The 18,405-nt window shown below is 38.3% G+C and overlaps 1 long non-coding RNA gene across 3 annotated transcripts in view; it reads right to left on the reverse strand.

Moving 5' to 3' along the window:
- Positions 1 to 1,969: 1,969 nt before the first annotated feature.
- Positions 1,970 to 18,405, reverse strand: part of LOC134296636 (uncharacterized) — a 91,559-nt gene continuing 75,123 nt past the window's right edge. Inside the window, exons 3-6 of one of the 3 annotated variants that reach the window (XR_010003445.1) lie at positions 10,089 to 10,199; positions 6,685 to 6,842; positions 5,309 to 5,930; positions 1,970 to 4,421 (exon numbers count right to left, since the gene is read on the reverse strand). This is a non-coding gene — a long non-coding RNA (uncharacterized LOC134296636). Of the gene's footprint in view, positions 5,931 to 6,684; positions 6,843 to 10,088; positions 10,200 to 18,405 lie in introns of all 3 variants that reach the window. The other 2 variants (XR_010003444.1, XR_010003443.1) reach the window with 2 other exon arrangements.

The following is an 18,405-nucleotide window of genomic DNA, read 5'->3' on the forward strand; positions in this document are numbered from 1 at the left end:
GAGCGTCATGAGGTTATAGCATGGAGTCTGTAGTGCAAACAGATTGTTGCTGTTACTCTGGTGATTTTATCAAGAAAGAGTTAGGTTCATTGATGCTAGATATGTATAGAAAAGTTATACTTCCTTTACCCTGAAATTAGCTGTCTTTTCTAAGCTACCCAAGATAATGTGTAATAGCACCTATTAGAACCTTCCTCCCACATGAAAGGTCCTTCTTATGCATCATGTCTTAAATATGTGCCGCAAGCAACATAATTTTAGATCTACTGGTTTGTGACGTTTGAGATGAGATAGAGGCATATCTATAAAGAAGAGCTCTACAAGCGTGTGTGTGTTGGGGGGGGAGCACTACATATATGCACAATCACCAAATGATATCTCACCTTCTGGGCAAGAGTATTTGTGGATCAAAATGCATGCACACATATCTGGCACAGAAGGATAAGCTAATTGAGTACAAAGAAGAAAACTGATAGAAAGCCTGGGCTCCCATAACCCAGAAAGAATTTGGAGGAATTGCCAATGCACTATTACAGTAAAGCAGTGACTCCTGTACAAGGAAGTGAGAATGTATGTATTGATCACTGGCTGGAGAGGGAGAGGTGACAGAACAAAGAGAATTTGCTTAGAAGGATTTACATACTTTGTACAAAGTTTGCAAGCTTCTCATTTGCGCAATTTTTTCTAATAAGTTGTTTTCTCTCATTCCGAACCCATATATGTTTTTGGCAACTTGGTATTTCAAAAAATATTAAAGCATACACTTTTTGTTACATTTCTGTGTCTCTGGGATTAGAAATCAAGAAGATAGTGTCCTCTATTTGAGGCTCTATGTTCTTCATGTAAATTTTTCTAAGAACCATATCACTCTTCAAAATTGTTCTTTCGAAAGGTATTACTCACTGCTTAGTGGATTGAAGTATTCATCACAGGGTTTCTAGGCTATATGGATATCCAGATTGAGCAAGATGAGCCCCCTGCCTGTTTATTTGGCCCTCAACCCCTACAAACCTGGCAGATCTTTATATTGCCATGAAAATCTATCCCACATTTTCCCTGCCCAAATTTACTATAAAAATCAATTGTTTCCAAAACCTGCTTTTACACTAGGTCGGTCTCTCTCTCTCTCTCTCTCTCTCTCTCTCTCTTTTTTTTTTTTTTTTTTTTTTTTTTTTTGCTTTGGAGCACCTTGATTAAAAAATGGGTGAAAAATCAATTGGTAAGGGAAATGTTTGATGAAGAATTATCCAAGCCATCCTCAGGCTGGTGTATGTGAAGTAGCTGATTTTCTACCTTTTGGCTGACACTAACCCTGTGGTTACTCAGAAGGTGTCTCTTTTTGCCTTGGCAGCACAGAAAATCCAGGCAAGACTAATTTCTGATATTGCAGTCAACTGTGCTGGAGATGCTTTTAACTAATAGTGGCTGTTTATATCCAAGGTGTTCCCTGCATAAGTTTTAATAATGCTGTATTTACTTGGTTTTACCTAGTTTTTAATTATGTAGGTGCTTATCTGTGCAGTATCTTTTGTAGTATTTTAAAGATGTATCTCGTCATTGATATATGTAGCATTTTGATTATTTATATAGGATGTTAACGGTGTATTTAATATTGTATTTAATAATCTGATTTTCATATATTTATTTGTTTGTCTTATATGTGAAAGACCTATGGTCTAAGCATCGAATAAAACTTGTAACTTATATGTGAAGTAATTGTTCCTAGGGTGTCTTCATAAAACCAAAACCAGTTCTGTCCCTGAAATAACCCTTTTAGATGCCAACTGTTGGCAGCTGATTTACACCTAAGTAAAATACATCCACACTTGAATCCTTTGAGAACTCATTGAGATGGACTGGAAAATCAGAAAGTCCTTGTCTTTGTTACACTCCTTTCTTGTTTCTCTGACTTTCATAAGAGAAAGGCAGGTTGGAAAAATGCTCAGTTTAGAAAAAACTGATGGGGATATATGGTAAATATTTTTATTTCTTGGATTTCTTCATAAAGATGCACATAAAAGACAACACTTTGAAGTTCTGAAAAAAACAGATTGTGGAGAAAATCTATAGAAAGTGATAGAGGGCTATCAGATTATGGGAAACTTGGATGACTTTACCAGCGTAAATGTGATTCTTCATTGAAGGTAAACATTGACTTCATTTGCAAGTCAGATTACCTAGACTTAATTTTGTAAAGCAGTTTCATTACTAATGGGAAACACATCCAAACTGCTTCTAATTGCAAACTCCACATCTTCTGTTTTGACCCTACTTTTACACATAAAATTAACTTCAAGGTAACAAAACATGGAGCTTCCTTTTCAATCATTTCCACAGGATATACTTTTGTTTAATTAATACTACCTTCGGTGACTTTCAACCTTCAATGAACCCCTGTGCAAAAATGTTGCCTATTTAGAACACTTTTGGTGAAACAATAAAAATGCATCCATTCCAACAAAACAAGCCCTGAAATCAACATGAGACATATGTAAATCAGAACATCCCCAAAATTAAATGAATAAACCAACAACATCTAAATAATCACATATTCCCCATCCCTTTGTTACTATGAAAGAAAGAGTGTGTGTTTGTGTGTGCATGTAGTGTATTCAAACTAAATCCAGTTGAGTGGACTGCAAAAATGTTTATGTCAGCCCCAGCTGTTCTGATTCAGGAATGTGTCACAAAATAAGAGATAGAGAGAAAGAAGAAAAGATCATCCTTATTTCCCAAGATGGCTTGCAACTCACAAGGGGCTTCTGTTCTTTCAGGTCTAGCCTTTTAACTTTAGGGAAGGATGGAAGGAGAAGTTTGATTAGTGTTGAGAAGGACAAGCATTTAAAGCATCATCGAAACTTGGCCTTAAAAATAGCTTTTTGAAATTGCCTGTGGAGTTGCAGAGAATCAAAGAATCCACAGCTTCTCAGACTTTAACTATAATGAATGATTTGTGGCACTGAAATTCAGTTACATTACACTTTCTCAATGCAAGGAAGGTTTTTAAAATGTTCAGAATTTGATTTCTCTCATTCAGGTTTTGTTGGCAGATATTGGCATTTGGTTTATTCTGCATTAATAGAACTTTCAGCCTGATACATGAAGTATTGTGCTAATGAGCCAACTGCATGAGAGAGATGACAAATAATTGTGGGTGCAGTTCTATAAGAAGTTAAAATAATGATAGTTTCATTAATTACACAATGACTTTTCAGCAATTTAGATAGTATTCAAAAAGCATTATAATAGATTGTGCAACTTTTGTTTCACCCATAACATAAACATAGAGATTCAAATTGTCTTTGATCAATAGAGAATCATAATCCAAAGATTGCAGGCCCATCCAAATAGGCCCAAAAACTAGAACCGGTCTCAGTTTTTACTAGTGTCATCCAAATGACGCCTCCAGTAAAAACAAATTAATTAGGAAAAAAACAAGGTTTCCTTGGTTTATTCCAAATCAATTAGATAACGCATTACATCCAGGGCTTCCTGAAAGGCCTGGGGTCAATGCGATATTGGGCCTGCAGAAACTCATTTCACAATAGTCCCGGGACTACCCCAGAGTGAGTCTCCACTGCCATCATGCACCCAGGAAATAAACTCATCTTACATAGAGATGGACAGAGTATTTGTAATTACACTACATAACATGATTTTTGTTCCTGGATTATAAATGTCATTTTGTAATTGGTTCTGTCATAAAAACATGGGGAAAGTTTATAAAACTGCAAAATATTGTTTTTGTGGGACATCCTGCAGCACATTTTGCTATAGTTTTTGTTAATGACAGATTTAGTCGCAACCAATTCAACATAGTTTGTGGCAGCCACAAAAATGAAATTTCTGGAGTATAATAACTACTTTCCAAGAAAGTACCACACAATTAAACAGGAAATAAAACTATCAAACCAATAATTGAAATGTTTTCAATTTGTTACATGGTGTTATTTATCACCAGGTTGCAAAATGAGATTCCCAATATTTGAAGAAGTCTAGCAAGAAAAACAGTAGACCAGTGAAAATTTTGTGCAACTTCTTGATATTTGAATGCCCCCAATTGTCACAGAAGTATTGCATGGCTAAGAAAAAATACATGTTATTTTGTGCATCCCCACCCCTCATTTTCTCCATAGAAAATGAGCTCACTATTTTCTGCACAAAAGAGGGCATAGTGTACTGCACAAAAATACATATACCCCTCAGATAAGTTTTTTTTTTTCTGGGACACTGGGATATTCAAATATGGAGAGAATATTCTGGAGGGATATCCAGGTGACCTACAGGATTTCCACCTCCTGTATAATCTGTTTTATATATTCATGTCCTCTGGGAGACATTTACTCCAGTCAGCCAGGAAGAGGCTTGCAATGATCAACCTTAGAACTTGTTCTTCAGTCAACTGTAGATTGTGGAATGACCTGCCGAAAGAGAGTTTGACAGTAGAAATTATCACCACAATAAATACTTTTTTCCCCTGAGCAGGCCTATCCAGATGATTTTTAAATTATGGATTTTACATTATGTGCTAGCTGGTTCAGTATGTATTGAGAATATAAGGCAAAGGTAAAGGGTTCCCTTGATATTAAGACTAGTCATGTCTGACCCTGGGGGGTGGTGCTCATCTCCATTTCTAAGCCAAAGAGCCAGCGTTGTCCTTAGACACCTCCAAGGTCATGTGGCCAGCATGACTGCATGGAGCACTATTACCTTCCTGCTGGAGTGGTACCCATTGATCTACTCACATTTGCATGTTTTCAAACTGCAAGGTTGCCAGAAGCTGGAGTTAACAGCGGGAGCTCACCCTGCTCCCTGGATTTGAACCACTGATCTTTCGGTAGCAAATTCAGCAGCTCAGCGGTTTAACCCGCTATGTCACCAAGCGGCCTATATATATGTTCTTTCAAATGAATGTTTTAACTGGGTTATGAGTTTTTTTAAATGATTATATGTGTTGTATTTTAACATATTGTTATTTCTTGCTTTTCAATGAGGAAAGGCAGGTAATCATTATCATTATCATCCTTGTCATCATCATCATCATCATCTCAAGGCAGGGGGAAAACTACAGTAATAATTTGTCCACATAGCCAAGGATTTAATTCCCTACCATTGGAGTTGATCAACCAGTAGCTTCCATTTTAGGCATATATAATTTCAATTATATTTATCCTTGCCAGTCAGAGGGAAGGACAAAGGAATGTCATCTTGTCCTGCTGCTAGCATTGCTGTCACACACAATAAAGAAACATGATTCCTAAAAAAGACAAATAACTATTTTAAAAACCTTAAAGCCATAGGGGCTTACTCTTGTTGCCAGAGTAACCAAGTTCCCTTGCAACTGAAGCATGATGATAGATTTTGTCCTCATCCAAAATCAATCAACTGTCTTCGCCATATTGCTGAAAGGAGGAGTCTTAGATGGTAGCAATAATGTTCATGAGAAGTGCTTCTTCCATTTTTTTTTGTTCCCTGCTAGTTATAGGAAAGTAAAAGAGAATTTAACTAGGAGATTCATGCTGAGGTAGACATTTGATTGGTATGAACATTTAAATGGAAATAAGGGATTTGGAAATGAAATGACAGGGAAATCATTTAAAGAAGCATTTTATGGAATGTAATCATCACACCTGAAAGTGTGAGTTAGTAAAAATTTGCAAAATGATGAATAAAAGTTACAACTCTCTCGCACTGAGAAAAGAAATTGAAACTGTCTTGTACTGAATTCTGGGAATTGGGTTTCACCAAGTTAAGACTAATGGTCAATCAGCTCAGTAGTGTCTACACTGATTGACCATAACTATCGATAGTTGCAGATGGATGTCTTTTCCAGACTTACCTGGAGAATGTTCTGCAAAGCATGTATTCTGCCATTCAGCTTATTTAGTCAGTAATATCAATGTGCTACATATAGGAAGCCAAGTATAGATCTGTGAAAGATTTCAAAAAGAAATAACTGGAAACAGTACTGTGTTAATTGTCCATTATCATAATTTAATGTTATATATTTTTACTTAAATAGTGACAAATATACTCCTTTAATGTAATCAGGTCATTGTTAATAAAGTGTTAAATTTTATTCACCTAACAAATGTGATTTCTCATCAACATGAGGTATATTTCATCCATTTAGCCAGGCTGAATCAATTATATCTCCTTTCTACATTGCCAAACATATTGAATTATTACTATTATTTATTTTTAAATTATAAATTCAAAAAGAAAAAGGAAAAATAAGTGAAATATAAATGCATTTTATATAAACATGGAATAGGGGCATATAGTTTAAGCCGAAAATGGGCTAAATGTAAAATATGCAGTTCTGGTGCTGTTCTTTGCTTATTCCTTCGCTAATTACTTCATCACACACAGTAAAATCAGCATTTATACACATTTAAGAAACAGCAACCCACTGTGTCCTTCACACAACAGAATTGTTGGTTTTTTCAGCGATTCCTAAGCTGGTAGCAATTGACTTAATTTTAGAGACAGGTAAAATATAAATAAACAAAATCCTGGAGGAACAATGGGAGTAAATCTCTGTGCAAGTAACTCCATGGAAAGTGCCACCTTAAGAAAAATACCTTAAATCTGCTTCAGTGGAGAGGTCTTGAAGGCAGTACTGCCTTAAAAGATCAGTTTTAAAAAGTGTGCTGAACTCCTTGAAATAGGTAGAGTAATCACCTGCCCATGTGATGGGAATTAAGCAGATGGTTGAGTTAGAAGCTGGAGTAGGCGATCTTCGTGTCATGGGAGTGAATAAATTCTTTGTCTTCTTTAAAAATAGAACCCAATGAAACTCCACCCTTTCTTCCCTTTCTCCAGCTGTTTGTGATAAAGTCCTAAAGAAAGCATAGCAGGGAGAATTGAACTATATGCCACTGTCCAAAGAACGAATAAGAACTACTTACTGTTTTCCAGATATGTTTGATTACAATTCTGTCATTCAAAGCTGGCATCATCTGCAGAGGGTACCAAGTTGAGCAAAATAGGTCTACATAATAGATAACATTGGGCAAAAACAAAGTACAATAGCATCACAATCTACTTCAATACATGGCTGCACCCTTTCTCTCTGAAACGGCGGGCATAAGAATGACTACTGAGGGAGTTAGCAGGTATAGGGACAATATCTGTTTGCTCAGTAAGTCTTATTCACCTGTGCTCATCCTCTGGAGAGTGCAGCTGAATGGATTAGATCTCATTTTACCTACTGTAGCATGCAAAAAGCAGGGTGGGCAAGAAGAAGCGTTGGTTACTTTGGGTGGCTCAGTTGGGCCCAGTTCTACTAAATCCCACTACTAAAATCCTGCCTAGGTCCCAGCATCATTGACTTCTTTCACTCAACCAACAATCATCTGCATGCATATGAACCCAGCTGAAAGGGACCAATAAGGACCTCGATTTATTTTATTTATTTGGGCATTTCTATATTGCCTTTCTCCAAGGAATCAAGGTGGTTTACAACAATAGATAAATGTAATAGTATAAATAACCCATTAAAATAATCCCAAGTCAGTCCTTGTTGGACATAAAATTATCAAAAATGATTAAAAGCACTCTAAAATGCCCAGGAAGGTAAAATATAATTATAAAGTACAGGTCCTAGACTTCTGTCACCTTAGTTAAAAACTATTCAACAAAGGCCAAGGGTGTGGAGGCTGCTCTTATTGCTTCTGGCAAAGCGTTCCAAAGATTTGGTGCCACGCCGGAGAATGTGACATCTCTAGCCAATTTTAAATGGCAGCTGTCCCTAAGCTGAGCCGATCGGAGCGTTTCACTACTTGATCTTAATAATCTACCTGTCTTATATGGTAGGACAAGATGTCTCAAGTAGCTTGGACTGAAACTGTGTAGGGCTTTATAGGTTAAAACCAGCACCCTAAATTGGGCTCGGAAGGCAATCGGGAGTCAGTGGAGTTGTCTCAGCAGGGGGATGGAGTGCTCCCTGGAGTCAGCTCCAATGAGCAGGCTGCTGTTCGCTGAACCAATTGCAGTTTCCTAATATTAATCTCAATTAAAGTATTGATTTGAATCCATTGAATTTACTTCTGTTTTGACTCATTGTTCAACTATTGATTCAACTGGTTTCTATTAATTTGGACTAAATAATGACATTCTAGCTCATATGCCTCTCTACATATACTTCAGAGCTGACATGTTTGTCTGTGGCTATATAGTCAGACTCTCAGATAGCAAAAAGTGAGTATTATGTGTCTTTGAGCTGCAGTATCCAACTGTGGATCCCTGGTTAAATTCCAAACTGCAGGGATACAGCTTTAGAGTGTGTACTAGTGGTGCAAATTTTCCTAATTTAATTTTTGTATGCCTGACATAATCAATTCATGCATTTTCTTCCCAGTTGGTAAGATGGTTAGATGTTACATTATGCAATTTTAATGATGTTTTGCACATTGGGACATTTTGGAAGGGGGTGAACATAAATTGGTTATAATCCTTTTGAGGAATTATGGATTCATAGCCATTATATTCACATGGCTACAGAGTGACTCCCATCACACCTCCAATCAATACTTACTGGGAAGCAGGAATACATTTCTCAATCACTTGGGAAGCAGCTGACTGTGGTTCTCACCCCCTCTTAGGAGCACCTCTGTTGTGACAGGCAGAACCAGGACCCTGTCACAATTCCCCTTTGCTCCAGAGATCCCTTGTGTAATGGAGGGTGGGGAATATCAGTCATCTGCTTCCCAAATGACAGGGGTATACTTCTACCAGTTGCAACAACTGCTCCTTGATAAGTGGAGGATTGTGTAATTTTCTCAATTTCTACATGTCATCAGGGAGGATGAAACCAGGCAATGTGGGGTGTGGGGCACCGGATTACCCATGTCCCTCTATGAAGCAGTGTGACTTCATTGGCCATCTGACAAAGTTGTATATCTAATTCATTGTGCATGATGAAGTAGATTTAACCTATGAAAGTTTATGCTACCAACTTCTTTCTCTGTTCGAGGGCAGCTACACTGTGGAATTAATGTACTTTGACACCACTTTAACTTCCATGGTTCAGTTCTAGGAATCATGGGGTTGTAGTTTTACAGGATTTTTAGTCTTCTCTGCCAGAGTGCTAATGCCTCACCAATTTACAAATTCCAGAATTGTATGATATATAAATCACAGTCAATGCATTTCTCTCCTACTACACACAAAAAAGTGATTTTCCCAAAATGCTCCATTCAGAAGTACTGCACAGTAATAATTTACTGCAAATCTATTGATTAAATTGTGGTTGCCAAGAGAGCATACATCAGACTATTCTGGCTACAGTTCAGCCAAAACAAAATACTACATTGGTTGATTCCAAAGTTGTACAGGCATGGTATTTGCATCAAACCATACTTGCCAGCCATTTGCATAGATTGAGCATCCTTTATCCAGAAATCCAAAATGTTCCAAAAATCTAAAATGGGTCACATAAGTGACACCTTTAGTTTATCATGACTCAATGTACACACATTTTGTTTAAAGTACAAAATTATTTGAAATTTTGCATAGGATTTTCTTCAGGCTAAGATCTGTTGGGGTTCTCTGGAGATATCAGTGCTGCTAATTCAAAAACAATTCAACAATAAGGAAAATAATAAAAAATAAACAGGTAGGAAATGAATCTTGTTGAACTTTGAAGATTAACATTTGTTCCAGTGAATGCTCCCATGGATAAACATCTTATTCAGATGCACTTCAGTGATATCCATGAAAGCCCATGTTGTAAGAAAAACATTAAAGGTACTACTGAACTCCTATATGTTTCTTTTTATATTCTGTGTAGACTCTCGCATCCTGTTAGTGTCCATTAGACTTGTGCACAGATTCATTATGGAATTTTGCCTTCAGCTTGTTTGGTTGGTTGGGAAGCCCATAATGGCATGTGGTCCAGCGCCATTTTTTTTTTTTTACTGGCTGCAACAGAACAGTGCTGGTGGAAAACTGGCTGCTTTTAGTTACACGTGAAATGAAGGGAAGAAGGCAGCCACTAAAAGGAAAAGCACGAGGGAGAAAAAGGCACCACTTCAGCACCTCAAGAGATAAGAGAGGGCTTTTCTAAGGAAGCCAAGGTAAGATACCTCCAGGTTGATTCTTCTTCCTTCCCTGGGAACTGTGACGCCTTCTTAAAGTGCCTTGGAAGACTGCCAACTGCAGAGGGAGAGCATGCATACCTGCAGCTCCTGTCTCCTCTAGAATAGAAACAGATTTAACAAAGCATTAAACCCAGTTTCCTCTACAGACAGAAGGAAAAAATAGGAGAAAGAGTGGTATCTTAACTCTGATGCTTTTAATCCGGGTCTTAATGAAGGATAGAAGGACAGACAATGCTGAAAATGCCAGGGAGGGGAGGTCCCTCCCATTGCCTCTGAATTCTGGTGACATCTGAAAAATGAATCAGGACCCCCACCACAACCTGGGACACCAAAACAGATCACAGTTTACCCGGATTACACAAGCCCAGACTGTCCAGCCACATGTGTGCATATTCTTTTTGGAACACTACAAAAATTATTATTCACTTCCTTCTTCTGCAGTGTCCAAAGCTCCCTCCCAAAGTAACCATACATCCTTTGAATTTCCCCCTGCCACACTGCTCAGTCATTCTATGCCTTCTGGGGAGTAGGCATAACTACAGAAGCATCTGCTATGTTCTTGTAGCTAGTGATAAAATGATAAACATTGAGCTAACTAGAAGGTACAGAATTTGAGTTATTTAGCAAATGCATCTTATGCTATTTATTCGCTTTAAAAAGCAACCCATTAAAATATTCCATTACTTAGAAGCTGAAATGTTCAATTTTTGATGCAACAAGTATGCATCCTAATTTGGCTGTTTTTTCCCGACAATATAATACATTTCTTTTTTAAATAACAGAATGAATAAAGGTGCAGTCATTATTCAGACAGAGAATACCATTCTCAATTGGGAAAGAAAAACATCTGGTATCATGCAAGCTTTCTTGTACAATATAATCCATATTTTAGAGTAATAATAGTTTTCTAAAGCAGTTGCCATAAACATGTCATAAATTCATTGTCCATAATGCCATGCTAAGTTTCCATGCTCTGCTTTTGCGTTTTTTAAAAATCAGTCTCACTCCAAGAAACAATTCAAGCAAGACTTCAGTTGCTGCTTTTCCATTAAGTTTCCATATGCACACCAAATCAGCATGACCAGGCATCGAGAATACATTACATGAGTCATAAACAAAGAAATAATTTTTGAAATGCATACACAGTACATACTTTGTTCTGGTAGTTTTATCAAGACAATTCCTCAAGTTTATCATTTTTCTCACATTAATTTCTGAGAGATAATCATGGAGAGTAAAATTTGCATTAAGTGTCTCCAATGTGCATGAAATATACATGAAATGCTTATTTAATTTAAAATAAATAATCCACATTCTACTCTGCAGTTCTATAAAGTAAGTTTAAAATTCTATATTCTAAGATCCATTCAGTTCCAGTACCAGTCAAACCCTTACGATCCCTGTTCCACTACTTAAGTAATATGTAGCATTTGGGTGGTAGTGAAATTTTCTGGAATGGCATTGTAAGGAGTCTACTCTTCTGTTATTTGAGAGAGCTTATGCACTTCAGTAGGCTTGATCGATCCACGAAAAATTTGATTCTAAACTCGTTTCAAAACTAGAGGGGGGCAGCTTTTCGTTTCTGATGGTATTTCCGAATTTGGCCCCCCAAAAAATTCGAAATTAACGAAAATTCGTTATTTTCTAAATTAATTCGTTAATGGCGGACGCGCATGCGCAATTCCCAAAAACAGCACAGAGGGAGAGGACTTTACAGGACTCTCCCACCCTCATTTTTTGAGTGATCTTCTTCCAACTTGGTACAGTGGTAGAACACATTTAACACTGATAGCTCACCAAAATCTGGAACGTTTCCCTTATCCTCTGATTTTTGGCGAATTTTCATAGCTTTTATAATAAACCATTTTTTAATAATTGCAGAAATCTGTTCCTGGTTTGAAAGTCTTATTTCCTGTTAAATTGGGTTGTCTTTACTGTGAAAGTCATTGTTCTACTTCAGAAACTTTGTTTTTGTGGCTGAAACTTTGTTAAATTGGTGTGTGTGTGATATATACTGTGTATATATATAATATATATATAGTCCCTGCATAATGTGTGTGTGTGTGTATAGGTAAAGGTAAAGGTATCCCTTGACGTTAAGTTCAGTCATGTCTGACTCTGGGGGTTGGTGCTCATCTCCATTTCTAAGCCCAAGAGCCAGTGTTGTCCATAGACACCTCCAAGGTCATGTGGCCGGCATGACTACATGGAGTGCCATTACCTTCCCGCCACAGCGGTACCTATTGATCTACTCACATTGGCATGTTTTCAAGCTGCTAGGTTGGCAGAAGCTGGAGCTAACAGCGGGCACTCACTCTGCTCCCGGGATTTGAACCTGGGACCTTTCGGTCTGCAAGTTCAGCAGCTCAGTGCTTTAACACACTTCGCCATCGGGGCTCATGTATATATAATATACATACACATACACACAATGTGGAGAATATGTGGAAAGGTAGATAGATAAGTTGGGAGCCACAGCGAAGGCACCTTCCTGGGAGCAAGGTCTAATAATAATAATAATAATAATAATAATAATAATAATAATAATAATAATAATAATAATAATTCCCTTACAATATCCAAGATGGCTCACTGCTACAGAATCTTGGGAGGTTTAGTTTGATATGGTACCATTATTGGCAGAGAAAGCTAAGCTGTAGGAGTTGAAATCCAATCATTTATCCTCCCTATAGAATCAATTTTATATGCATTTTTAGCTACAGAAAAGCTAAAATCAGGACAGTAAAAGAACAACACCCAGAAAATGGGAATTCCATACAGGAAACAATCAGGGCCAGCTAATACCTCCCAACAAAGGATTCCCCCAGGTAGGAAGCAGCCAGGCTTTGAAGCTGCAAGGCTATTCAATGCTAATCAAGGTGACCAATTGCAACATTCACACTTGCCTCCCACAGACAAGAGTTCTTTCTCCCACCCTGGACCTTCCACAGATATATAAACCCCACTTGCCTAGCTTCGCACAGACGTCAAAACCTCTGAGTATCAGGCCTGAGCTGAGGCGAGGCGGCGGCGGCCATTTCCCCCCTCCCTCTTCCTCCTCCTCCTCGGCCTCATTCCCCCTCGCCCCCTCCCATTGGCTGAGCCCGTGACGCCCCTTTTGCTGAGGGGCAAAAGGAAAGGGCCTGAATGGTGGGAGTTTGGGTGATTTGCAAAAGCTTTTTTTTCCTAACGAAAAAAACGACGGCATAACGAAAAACGGCCTCTCGCGATTCGAAACCGCGATATCCAGACGTGTGGACAACCAATGCTTCAAAATTGCTTCAAAACAAACGAAAATAACGAATTAATAACGGTTAACGGGGAAAACGAATTATTTGAGCAAGCCTACACTTCAGTGATTTGAATTTTGGACTGGAACCTTTGAAATGCAAATTCTCATTTCCACTGAACCATGAAACCTCACTGCATTATCTTGGCCACAATACCAAGAATTGTATAAACATGATTCTGGGTCTGGTGATATTCTGCACTGACAAAGAAGATGAAGCCCCGATGCACATAAAGTACAAATGAAATTTCTTCCAACTGCTATGGTGCTTCATGGCTTCCTATTTGGAGGATAGGTTTCAAGAATTTGGATAGCCCCTGTAAAGTTTAGACTAAATTTCAGAGCACATTTGACATCGCATTGGTGCACAAGCCACCAGCCACCACTTTCCTTTCCAGAAATAAAAGTAGAATACAGAATCAATTTGTGTGAGATAAAGCTTCAACCTGTGGCATCAAATATTTCATTCAAACATCAAAGCAATAATAAATTTTTAAAGATGTGTGGTTTTCTAATTTCAAGTAAAGAGCATTCTCATTTTTCCTCTTTTTGAGAAGGAAGTCCAGAGACTAGGGGTGTAAAATGTACTTTACCAAGTCTATCATCTGATCTCCAGAGCCGATAATGAGAAAAGTCTCAGAAAAAAATATTTCTTTGGCCAATTGTCTTTAGCAGCATTTCTCAGTGTGCTACGCAGAATACTAAGTGCTCTGCAAAGCACAGCCAGAGTCTCCATGCTTCCATCCTCCTCCCCCCTCAAGCACATAGTGGCAAGGAAGGAGGCAACAGTTAGCTGGTTGCTCCCCCACTGGCCAACCATGCACCACCAGAGAACCACTACTGGATGTGCTACCCCTAAACGTGTGGCAGCAAAGAAAGGCAGGACCCCATTGGTGGAAGCAGTGGAATGAGGCATAGGGCAGTCCTAGAAGGGTGGCAATGGCTACAAAGCTCTCCTTAAGCAGCTTGACTGCAGCAGCAGGAATTCCCGTAGAGCTAGGGTAGGATGGAGGCAGTGTTGGCAGAGAAAACAATTTTTTGGCCCCATGGTGGTTAGCCTAGGGTCAACCTGAAGGCCCTTTCTGGAGGGAGTGGGTTCTTGGCCACCAAGGGCTCAATCAAGAAGCAGTTCTTTGAACCTGCCACCACCGTCACCATCGAGGGCTGAAACATGCTGAAGCTGGCAACCCCAGCAGTGATGGGCTTCCTTTGTCTTTCCTTTTTTTTCCCCTTCCCTTCCCCTTCCCTCCTTCCTCCCCTCTCTTCCTCCTTCCTCCCTCCTTCCCTTCTCCCTCTCCTTCCTTCCTTCCTTCCTTCCTTCCTTCCTTCCTTCCTTCCTTCCTTCCTTCCTTCCTTCCTTCCCTTTTCTTCCCCTTCTCTTTCCTTTTCCCTTTTTTTCCTTCCCTTCCTCACCATGCAGACCCTTTCCCCTGTGCCTTCTTTGCTTCCAGAACCCTTTTCCTGTATGGCAGAAGGGGGTTGGGTAGGATAGCTCCTGAGGTTTCTGCTATTATTATTATTATTATTATTATTATTATTATTATCATCATCATCATCATTACTACTACTACTACTACTACTGCTACTACAAAGGCTGGATGGCCATCTATTGGGGGTGCTTTGATTTATGTTTTACTGTATGACAGAAGGGGTTGGACTGGATGGCCCCTGGGGTCTTCCATTGAAATACAATTAAGTCTATGTTGGTTAAAATTGTTCATAATTTTAAATATTATATTGTTCTTTCTTTCTTTCTTTCTTTCTTTCTTTCTTTCTTTCTTTCTTTCTTTCTTTCTTCTGCACTACAAAAAAGATATGTGCAGTGTGCATAGGAATTTGTTCGTGTTCTTTCAATTAGTTCATATACACATTCTCCATCCATCTGCCACTGGCCCAGACTGTCTGTCAAATATTTAAATGCAATCCAGCCCCTGCCAAAAGTTTGCCCACACACACACACACATTTTTAGAGGTCACACGAGAAACCTTTTCTTCGAAAAAGGCCCTGCGGCTGAAAAAGTTTGAGAAGCCCTGGTCTATAACATTATGAAATCTGAATATTTCTTGACTTCCCAGTTTCCTTCATCTAACTTCCTCTTTCTGCTAATTGGAGGAGCAGTCATGTCACTAGGGGGCCTGAGGGGCACAGATAAGAATGGGTGACACTATCAGAACAGGTGACACCAAAACAACTGTCTATATTTTTTTCTGCATAGCTTCAGCAGCAATTCATTATTTTTATTTATATCCCTATAGTTATATATAATCACAAACGTTTTTCATAAACCCAGTTTACAAGGGCCATTATCAATATATCTACAAGGCTAAAGATCTAAGCAACCATAATTGACTTTTTGAGCTTTGTAATTGCTCATGCACTTCAGTTAAAACAGTCATTTTTATAACAATCTTTCGAATTATTGTTGAAACAATTTGTTTTGTCTGTGCACATGCTGTTGTTCTAGTTGCTACTTTTTATAGTCATCAATTTTGTCAAATTTTCTGATGCATAATATTATGACATAGTCTGATATGGAAAGATGTCCATGAGGATGTCACCATGGACTACTGCACTAGGTGATATCAATTCTAATGATGTCACTGGGAGAGGTCTATGTCAATTGATTTTTTTTTCTGGAGGTCCTAATCAGTAATAAGACTTTCTTTGGTTAGATATCTTTCTTTTATTTATTTCTTTTTGCTGTTGGTTGAACAGGGCTGAACTTTCTTTACTGCATTTTGTAACATTGTGTCTAATGCTTTTGTGCTACAGGACAGTGATGGAAGATTTCAGGGAATCCAGCATGGTTATACTGTGATTCAGGCTCTGTCTTTGTGTTGTGAATTAGGTCTGAGTAAATAAGCCAACTCTGTAGCTGAAGGGACTTTTCACTTGGCAAATGTGCCACTAGAGTGATGGTTACTCCCCAGCACATCATCACCTATAGCTTTTTGATTAAAGAAAATGACTGTAAGTTGATTATGTTACATAAACTTTTGATAGCTTTTTTGACTGCTGAGCTTCATACATAAGTAATGTATAGTTTTCACAGGCTTCACCAGAAAATGACTCTTGGTCATGTGCAGTTTATATTTCAGATAATGAATTGGCTATTTGAACAAGACTATAAAAAGTTTAAGAGCTGGTAGCTCAGGATTCCCATTTTGTCAGGATTATGAGTCAAAAATAATTTTCAAATATAGGTGATTTTTTATTTTACCAGTTAGGTTCAACATGTAACATGCAAAGTGACAAGAAGGGATATCCCTTACACCTATCGGCCTGCAACATTCTGATTTTTAAAAAGTAACTAGAAAGCAACTACTGAATTTTGTTAAATAACTTGATGAAGAGTTGTTTTTACAGACTGAAACAAACGTGATAACTAGGTCATGATATTCCATGTCTTATGCTACCTAATATCTGTGAGCTCTAGCACAGATCAATCTGTTCTTCTGTTTGAAGATTACAATGCCCTGTACCCACAAAATCAGGTCATGGTTTCATCTACCTTCTATGTTCTCTCTGTGAACTGCCTAGGTCCTCTAGGCACTTTTATGGTATGCTTTTGCTGGATGTTACCACAAAGTCACCCTGGCACATTCTGAAAGAGGATATTTTTCTAGAAATTTTCTAGGTCTTCCAGGGCAATTCTATGGTAACGTCTGGTGTCTGTATTTTATTTCAATGGGGTTTGCTATATCCATGGTGTCCTGTTTCCATGGTAAGTTCAGGAATGTATCCCCCATTGATATTGGGTCATACAGTATAGTATTTACACATAACAGATGTTTCCTCAAATGCTAAAATGCAGAGTTGCTTCTTGCAGAGTGGTATTATCAAGACATTGTTAGACTGTATCATCCATATCTATTGCATATATTGGCAAGGGCTTATGAGAGTCACTATGCAGCCAAAATAACACATAGTTTATATTATGCAGTTATAACAATTACAATCCCACTCTAACTGCCATGGTCCCATTATATGGAATGTTGGGTTTGTAGCTTAGTGAGACATCAGAGTTCTCTGGTTGAGAATTCTGGATGCCTTTCTGCATGTTGCAAATCCAAAGATTTCACAGAATGGACTAGAACAGTTCAAGTATAATTGTGCAGTGTGAAGGGACCTCTGCTTACCTCACTTTCCTTTCTTATGTTGCTGCGTGTTTGTTTCTAGCCCTGTTTCCTTTCCTGTGGCTGCCTCTTAAGCCTCTAAACTTTAAAATATAGCCGTTCCCTTAGCAACCAGAAACTAGCAACATGAAACCATTTCATAGTCAAGCTTTATTATTGTTTGACATTTAAATGTTTTGGACAAAGACATTTAATTAAGCATGGCCTAGCAGATGCTAATGTGCAAGAAGAGCCAGACTTTTAAAAATAACTAAGTTGCCAAACTTGACTGATTACACTCAGACTTCTGAAGTTTTGTGGCATTCTCAGCTCTGGGATATGTCGGCTCTTTGATGATGTAAAGGTGGAAACTTTTTCTCCAACTATACTGAGACCTACAACAGGTTAATGCTAATTGATTTAAGACAGGATTTGTGGAAGACTCCACTGTACGTTCTTCCCATAATGACAGTGAAAATTTTCAGTCAGTCATAACCTATGACCACCGCCAAATTTACCATTGTGCTTAGGGGCCGCATCTTCCTGCCAAAATTTTTTTTACAATGGATTTTGCTTATGTAGTGCAATTCTAAATTTGAAGGCATTCTGTTTTGGAGTGATTCCAGACATAACTACAGAGTAGATAATGTATGGGAGTATGCCACAAAGCAGGCAGTGTAGGCATATCAAACCTACCTCCTTTACAGCCCAAGTAAAAAGCCTAATTTGCCTATGCCATTCCATGCAAAAATAAATCCAGTTGAGTTCAAAGAGTCTTGTTTTCAGGGAAGTTAATTCAGGATTGTGGTCCCCAATAAAACAATGTGTAACCCCAGATACTGGCTGACTGGTTGTGATTGACATTTGTTATTTCAAGTCAGGGGCAGCCCAAGGCTT

The sequence above is a fragment of the Anolis carolinensis genome, chromosome 2 (assembly GCF_035594765.1).
Source record: "Anolis carolinensis isolate JA03-04 chromosome 2, rAnoCar3.1.pri, whole genome shotgun sequence".
NCBI lineage: Eukaryota > Metazoa > Chordata > Lepidosauria > Squamata > Dactyloidae > Anolis > Anolis carolinensis.